Source organism: Saccopteryx bilineata, chromosome 2 (assembly GCF_036850765.1).
Source record: "Saccopteryx bilineata isolate mSacBil1 chromosome 2, mSacBil1_pri_phased_curated, whole genome shotgun sequence".
Lineage (NCBI taxonomy): Eukaryota > Metazoa > Chordata > Mammalia > Chiroptera > Emballonuridae > Saccopteryx > Saccopteryx bilineata.
In genome coordinates this window covers 281130065-281137691 of record NC_089491.1, presented here as the reverse complement: position 1 = coordinate 281137691, position 7627 = coordinate 281130065, and positions in this window count along the sequence as shown.

The window sequence follows — 7627 nt, the reverse complement described above, 5'->3', positions numbered from 1 at the left end:
TGATTAGACATTTACATAGCTCAGGAAGTGATCCCCTGATAAATCTAGTCCCCACCTGGCAGCACACACAGTTCTCACACTATTACCGACTACATTCCCTGTGCTGTACTTTACATCCCCGTGACTGTTTTGTAGCTGCCAATGTGTGCTTCTCAATTCCTTCACCTTTTTCACCCAAACCCGCAACACCCCTTCCCACCTGGTAGTAGTCAGAATGTTCTCGATGAGCCTATTTTTGTTCTGCTTGTTTCTTTTATTGGATTCCACATATAAGTGAAATCATATGGCATTTGTCTTCCTCTGTCTGACTGATTTCACTTAGCGTGGTACCCTCTAGGTCCATCCATGTTGTTACTGATGGCAAGGTTCCATTCTTTTTATATGGCTGAGTCATCTTCCATTGTATACAGTGTGTCCGTAAAGTCATGGTGCACTTTTGACCGGTCACAGGAAAGCAACAAAAGAGGATAGAAATGTGAAATCTGCGCCAAATAAAAGGAAAACTCTCCCAGTTTCATACCTATTCAGTGCAGTTCGATGTGGGCTCACGCACAGATGTTTTAGGGCTCCTTAGGTAGCTATCCCGTATAGCCTCTACAGACTCGTCACTGACTGATGGCCTACCAGAACGGGGTTTCTCCACCAAACTGCCGGTTTCCTTCAACTGCTTATCCCACCGAGTAATGTTATTCCTATGTGGTGGTGCTTCATTATAAACGCGCCGATATTCACATTGCACTTTGGTCACGGATTCGAATTTAGCGAGCCACAGAACACACTGAACTTTCCTCTGTACTGTCCACATCTCGACTGGCATGGCCGTGGGCTGCTCTGCTGTATACCTGGTGTTACTTCATCATCTGCGCATGCACACATGCTGCCACATCATCCTACAGAGACTGGGAGGGTTTTCCAATTTGGTGCAGATTTCACATTTCTATCGTCTTTTATTGCTTTCTGTGACTAGTCAAAAGTGCACCATGACTTTACGGACACACTGTATATGCACCACCTCTTCTTTATCCATTCGTCAGTCAATGAGCCTTAGGTTGCTTCTCTATCCTGGCTATTGTATATAATGCTGCATTGACCATATGGATATTCTATATATGTCTTCCCAATTTAGTGTTTTGGGTTTCTTCCAGTAAATACTCAGAAGTGGAATTGCTGGGTCCATCTTTGTCTCTTGCTATATAGCCTTTGTTTTAAAGTCTACTTTGTCTGGTATAAGTATGGTAAGTATGGCAACCCCAAGCTTTTGTTTGTTGTTTCCATTTCAATGAAGTATCTTCTCCCATCCCTCTCCGTCTGTGTGTCTTTCGCCCTGACGTCTCCTGTAGAACATATGGAAGGCTCTTCTATAAGCATTTTTGTCTGTTGTCTCCTCTGCCTTCTGAACACCTAAGATAGCACCAGGAACCAGGTGGGTTCCAAATAAATATCTGCAAATGAGCAAATCGCACATGGTCCTCAATGAGAGTCCCACCCTCTCTTCAGAGCCCCAGTCCCTTGAGAAGAAGGGTCTTCCCCTCCGCTGAGACTGTGGAATACTCGAGGCTGTCCTACGGCTCCTCGCACTGAGTCTTGCTCTCCTCTGGGCACGAATCTGATTTTCCCCAGAACCCTTTAGGTGTTTTCCCTACATCCTTGGCATAAAATCCAACATCCTTATGTGCACGTCATGATTCGGCTTCTGTCTGCCTCTCATTCTTCACCTTTGGCCCCCCTGGTAGCAACGGCCCCCCACTCCCACCCTCACCCCCACTCCAAAGTGCCCTTAGCTGGTGAGACCATGACAGCAGCTCATAGCCTGGACCACATGGTTTTACTTCCTTCGATTAGGCGTCCAGATCCCTTCACCGGGAATTAAAGCTGATAAAGCTTCATTTCTGTGTCTGCGGAACTGGTTGTTAGCACCAATCTCAAGCAGTCGATCTGGTTTATGTGGGAAAAGGGCCTTGTGAGATACGGTGGGCTAGAGCTTTGCTGTCAGCCTGACTCCCTTCTGCTGACAGACCGGGTCTGTGGGGTCTGATCGGCTGAGGACAGTGGTGCTTGCTGAGCGAGCTGGTCCCCCAGGCAGAAAGCGGCCCAGAGCACACACGGCGCAGAGGGACGGGCTGGGGGTCTCTGCAGAGAGCCAAGACCCTGTGGGGGCTAGGGCCACACAGAGGCAGTTATTGCCTCTGCTGTCAGAGCGACTGGTTAGATCCAGTTCATAGAACTGAGGGTTTGTTATGCAGGAGTTGTTTTGGAAGGCAGATAGCAGGAGTTACTGTAACTGCAGGAGACGTTGAGCCTGTTCTGATTCTGTGGTGATGGGTAAGGTCCATGGGAATGCGAGGAAAAGTCGAGCAGCGACACTGACTTTCAGACCCCCCGTCTGGCTCTTGGACCTCCAGCCACATCCTGCAGCCTCCCTACGATGCTGGCCCTCCCTCCGAGGGCCACACATCAGACATTGGCATAGAGTTGTGAGCCACGTCTTCACATTATGCAGCCATCCGCTATGGAGCTATAAGAAGCGGGGTGTGAGAACCCTCTCTCCTTGCTGTCAGTGGAAACCTTGAGTCTAGGCTGACATCACAGGGAGAAACGGGGATTTGAGAACAGTCAGACTTGGGTTCAAAGTCCACCTCTGCCAGCTGAGTGGTGACCTTGAGTGGCAAGGTTGCTCCCATTTCTGAACCCCCTGAACCTGCCTGTAAAATGTGTCCAGAGAAGCCAAGACTTATTTAACGGGAGAGACCCGTAGAACGTGGAGCATAGGGGCCTGAATCTCCCTCTCCTCTCATCTCACTGAACCACTGGGCAGAGACCTGGGAGAGAAACGTCTCCAAGCTGAGATCCCAGATCCAGACATCTGGACCTGACTCTGCCACTGACTCAGGGTGTCCTGCAGCAGGGCCGTCACCTCCAGCCTCTGGTGGCGGGATGTGACGGTTGGGCTCTCCACGGTTTCCCTCAGCTCCCGGGGAGCGCCTTCCCTTCTGTAGGCTTCCTCAGGCAGTCTCCACCCTGCATTAACCTTCCGTTACCCGCCCTAAAACCTTCCACTTTGTGGGCCGGGACCCGTCCTTCTCGGCCTTTGAGGCCCTGCCCGGCCCTCGCTGCCCTGGTCATAAGCAGCCCTCCTCTATGTATTACGCTTTCCAGATTTTTGTGCTTGTCTCTCTGTATCTGGGACAAAAGTCTCCCTGAGGAAAAGTGTGTGTTTTATGCTTCTTGGCCTCCTTCAGTTTGTGCCAACAACAAAGTAGGGGACTCATGACACCACGGAGTCACAGTCAACATTAAGATTTGAATTCAGGACAAGCAGGGGTACATTCTGGGAAGGTCTGAGTCTCTCTCTCCCCCCATCCCTGGCCCTAAGAATCCACTCGCCCACCTCTTTCCGTCGTTCCCTCTGCAGAGACCTGTGACTTTTCTCAGGGCTGCCCTGCGCACAGAGAGAGCCAAGAGCCTGCCTTCCCTTGGCCTGTCCGTGGAGGGAAGTCCTCCAGCGCGAGCTGTGTTCTTTTATGTGGAGAGCCTTTACTTCCTTTCTCCTGGAAGCCTGCGGGCAAAACCAATCCCCATGACATTGTACTGTCCCCTGTAAGGGACAGGCAGGTGGGACTCGAAGCATGTCCGATTTCCAACAACATTTATTTATTTTTCCTGAGAAGTAATGGCTAATGAGCTCACTTTTTGCATCTGCCAACAAAATAGACCCAGGGAGAGAGCCAGGTCAAGGTCAGCCAAGCCCACTGTCACAGACAAGGAAGGTGCTGGACTCCGGCGTGGCCCGTGAGTGGCTGCCAGGCGACCGTATGTCAGGAAGCCTCCTCACTCTGAACATCTGGCTTCACAGCTCCACTCCAGCTGGTCCCCAGATAATCCCACGAGGAAACTCTTAGTGGGAGTAATGAGGGAAAACAAGGGTCATAGAGTCTATACTCATGAAGTCATAGTCTGTGTTAGGATTTGTCTTGGCACTCTTATTTCTATTTATCCATGAAATATTTGTTGTGCGGGGGATATAGCAAATGAAAATCACCGCCCCCCTCATGGCCCACACCCTGGGATGTGTATGCAATTAAAAGACTTAAAAACAGTGTCCAGGTGCATCCAGGGTTACACGTATGTTACCAACCTGTGCCCCTTGGCCCCTCGGTCCCCTAGTCTCTTCAGCGCTTAGCTGACAGGCTCCATCCCGTGCCCACCAAGTGCCTCCTCCTGGGCTGGCTGCTCAGCTGTTGATTTCAGTACAGCCTGGAGGCCACAAAAACATCAAAATTGGCATTCAAGTCCCTAGTACGATGGCTGACACTTTCTGAGCATGTAAGTGGCAATTGTGACTTGATGGGCATGTTTTCCAGCTCACCTATCATTAACAAGGAGCTTTTCATAGGATGTCGTGAATAACTACCCACCCACTGATCAAAATGCCGTGCCTCGTGACAGAGCTGCGTGCTTTTCAAAGTGCTTTTTACAGATTTCTTTAATTATTAATTGCTCAGCCTTTTGATCAATCTTTCCCATAGAAAGCGAAAACCGATGAGAAATCCAGATTCATTATTAAACCGATGTCTTGGGTGCCCACTCAGACCTTGGGAGGCACCAGAAATCTATCAGTGACTAAGAGAAAAGGGACCGTGACCCTCAAGAGAGGGACGACGCAGACACAGAGTCCCAAGGGGGTATGGGATGGAGCCTGGACCAGGCTTAAGGATGCAGACAGTTTCCCGAGGACGCAGCGGCTCCCTGCTTGGCCTGAAGGACAAGTAGGGCTTGGGTGAGCAGAGCAGGAGGCTTTAAATGTGAGCTTCTCATTGGCCGTGTGACAGACTGAACATCTGTCCCGCTGTCTCCGGGGATGCAGAGAGACGGGGAAAGGGCACGTAATGCTGTCTGGGAAATGAGAGCCCACCAGGCGGCCGGCGAGATGAAAGCGTCTGCTGAGAGCATCTCCCTCCTTCCGTGATGCCGCCATATGCTCACCTTCCAGCCAGAATGCGGTCCTCGGGCCGAACCGCTCGCTCGGCAGCTGGTGACTTTGCTGCGTGAGATTAAAGTCACTTCTCTGTTCAGATTGTACTCACAATGCCAAGTGATTGTTTTTAAAAGGTGGGAAAGGAAGAAAAGTCTACAGGAGGACAAATAATGAACAGGAATGCTACAATTCTAGAGAACATTGCAGTTAGCGTTTCGGAATAATTCTGTTCAGCATTTTTCACTGATACAGACACTCATTCACATTGGGAGCTGGGGCCCCTCCCGCGTGCCCAGAGCTGAAGAAAGGGACACGATCATAGATTTTTGCTGCTGAGTAAGCACGGCGGAATAGAATATATAGGTTTGAAAATTAATGGGAACTGCTGGCTGGATTTCAGTGTTTAGGAGACAATGGGTGTTCCATTCTGTGAAAAGTTGCTAGTCCCGTGAAAATCTGAGCTGCGTGAGAATGTATTATTGTTATTTTTGTAAAGGACTTTTGAGGCAGGCGTGTTTTCTTATCTTTGCTTTACAAAGGGATAAATGACAGTTTAATGGTAGGTCCTGAAACTATTTTACAAAGGGCTTTCCTTACCTCACTGACTCCAGATCCCAGAAGGGTATCACTTTCTAACAGAGTGGCTTAATGTAACAGAAACTAAACAGAGTAGCTAAGTTAAAATTGATGGAGACGTTATAAGGAGAGGGGAGGCCATTGACTCTGTGGTCTTGGTTGTGTTGGCCACCTTGATGGGCACACCTGTTTGGGCATGGGCTGCCTTGTCCCGCATAAATAGGGGACAAGACCCTGGGAGGGTGAGAACAGAGCTGAGTGGACACGGAGCCAGGTAGAGGACCCAGCAAGAGACAGGGCAACCCCCTAACTGTGCAGTGAGCAAGAAAAACTGTGGAAGAAGAAAATGTCTAGACTGAAGTTTTTTGTTTTGTTTTGTTTTTGAGTTAGTAAATTCACTAATGCTTTTGTGAGAATACATTCTTCTAAAGGAACCAAAAAAAAGTAGACTTTCATGTCAGGGTCAAAGCCATTGATCATGAAGACAGTATGTGTGGTTGAAGATTCAGGCTGGAGAGAGAAACCCCACGCCCTGGTATTGAGGAAGGGGAGGTGTAAGTCCTATTGTGTTCTTCAGGTCCAAGCGTTGACAACTTCTTCAGGACGTCTTCATTGCCTGTCTTGTTATGTCTCCCTATAAAACTGTGAATCCTGTGAGGTGGGAGTCACATCTCTTTTTCCTGTCTGGTGTGGCCACCACCTTGGAAGTTGTTAGGAAGTGACTCCTGTCCCTACCAGGCAGGTGGGGACACAGTGGCTCCAGGCTCTGTCTGATATCACAGGGTCAGGGGTGGGACCTGGGCTTCCAGATCTCACCCCAGCCTTCTTCCCTGGAAGAAAATACCTTAACAAAGCCCTTTGGAAATAATTTGGGGCAGATGTTGAGTTCACAGAATTCTAGAATTGCAAACAACCAACAATTACCGAAATACATAGCCTTATAGAATGAGAAGGTGGCTTTTCCGAGGTCATGGAGCAACTTAGTGGAAGGACTGGGAGTAATGAGAATACACACACACACACACACACACACACACACACACACACGGAGTTTGCAGTTGGACCATCTGGGATTCGGCCCTCGTCCAATACTCAGTTCTTACTGATTGACATACAATAGAAAGTCCAAATTATGCAGGTTTGAACCACATCGATCATGTCATCACTGTCCTTGTCCTTGGTCTATCTGTGAAGAATAGTTTTGCGTGTGTTTTTTTTTAAAGATTTTATTTGTTCATTTTAGAGAAGAGAGAGAGATAGGAGGAGGAGCAGGAAGCATCAGCTCCCATGTGCACCTTGATCAGGCAAGTCCAGGGTTTCAAACCCGCGACCTCAGTGTTGCAGATTGACGCATTATCCACTGCGCCACCACAGGTCAGACCAGAGTAGTTTTTCTCTTAGTGAAAACCTCTCCATGTGGTCTACTTGGCACAGGCACTTGTCGGATCATTCTACTGCGTTTCCCTTGAACTGTCATTCCTGGGTCTCCCGGACTGCTCCTCCGTGCAGCACCCTTCCCCCTGGCACCCCTCCCCTCAGCCTCAGTTTCACGGTGGCTGCCAGGTCAGCCAGCTGCATGGCTTGTCCCCCCTCCAGCTGTGCTTGCTGGGAAGCCATTTTCCGGCAGCCATCCTGAACCGGGGCAGCAATTGCCAGAAAATTCATGGCTCCCTTTGTGAAAGACAACAGAGAGAAGCACGTTGTGCAGTAGAATTGTGAGAGGGGAGGAACAAAGGAGCGGAGGCAATGAGGCAGGACACACCATGAGGAAGGGCCGCCTAGAGGACTTCCCTTCACCCCGCCCTCCCCTCCGGCTGGGGTCTCCCTGGGAAGCAGCCCTACTGGCGGAGACCCACCATGTTGGCCGCCTGGGTGGGGTGCATAACGCGGAGGACAGTTGCTGTGGTTTTGCTGGCTGCCTGCTGTCCTGGGTCCACGTGCGGGGAGATGGCAGGGCAGGGCAGCGCAGGCCTGAAAACAAAAGGCAGTTCATGTAGAAAGGAAATAGGGGCTCCCTGTGGCTCAAGGGCATGGGACGAATTGATGGGAGGTGGGCTGAGGCTGCTGAGGACGAGC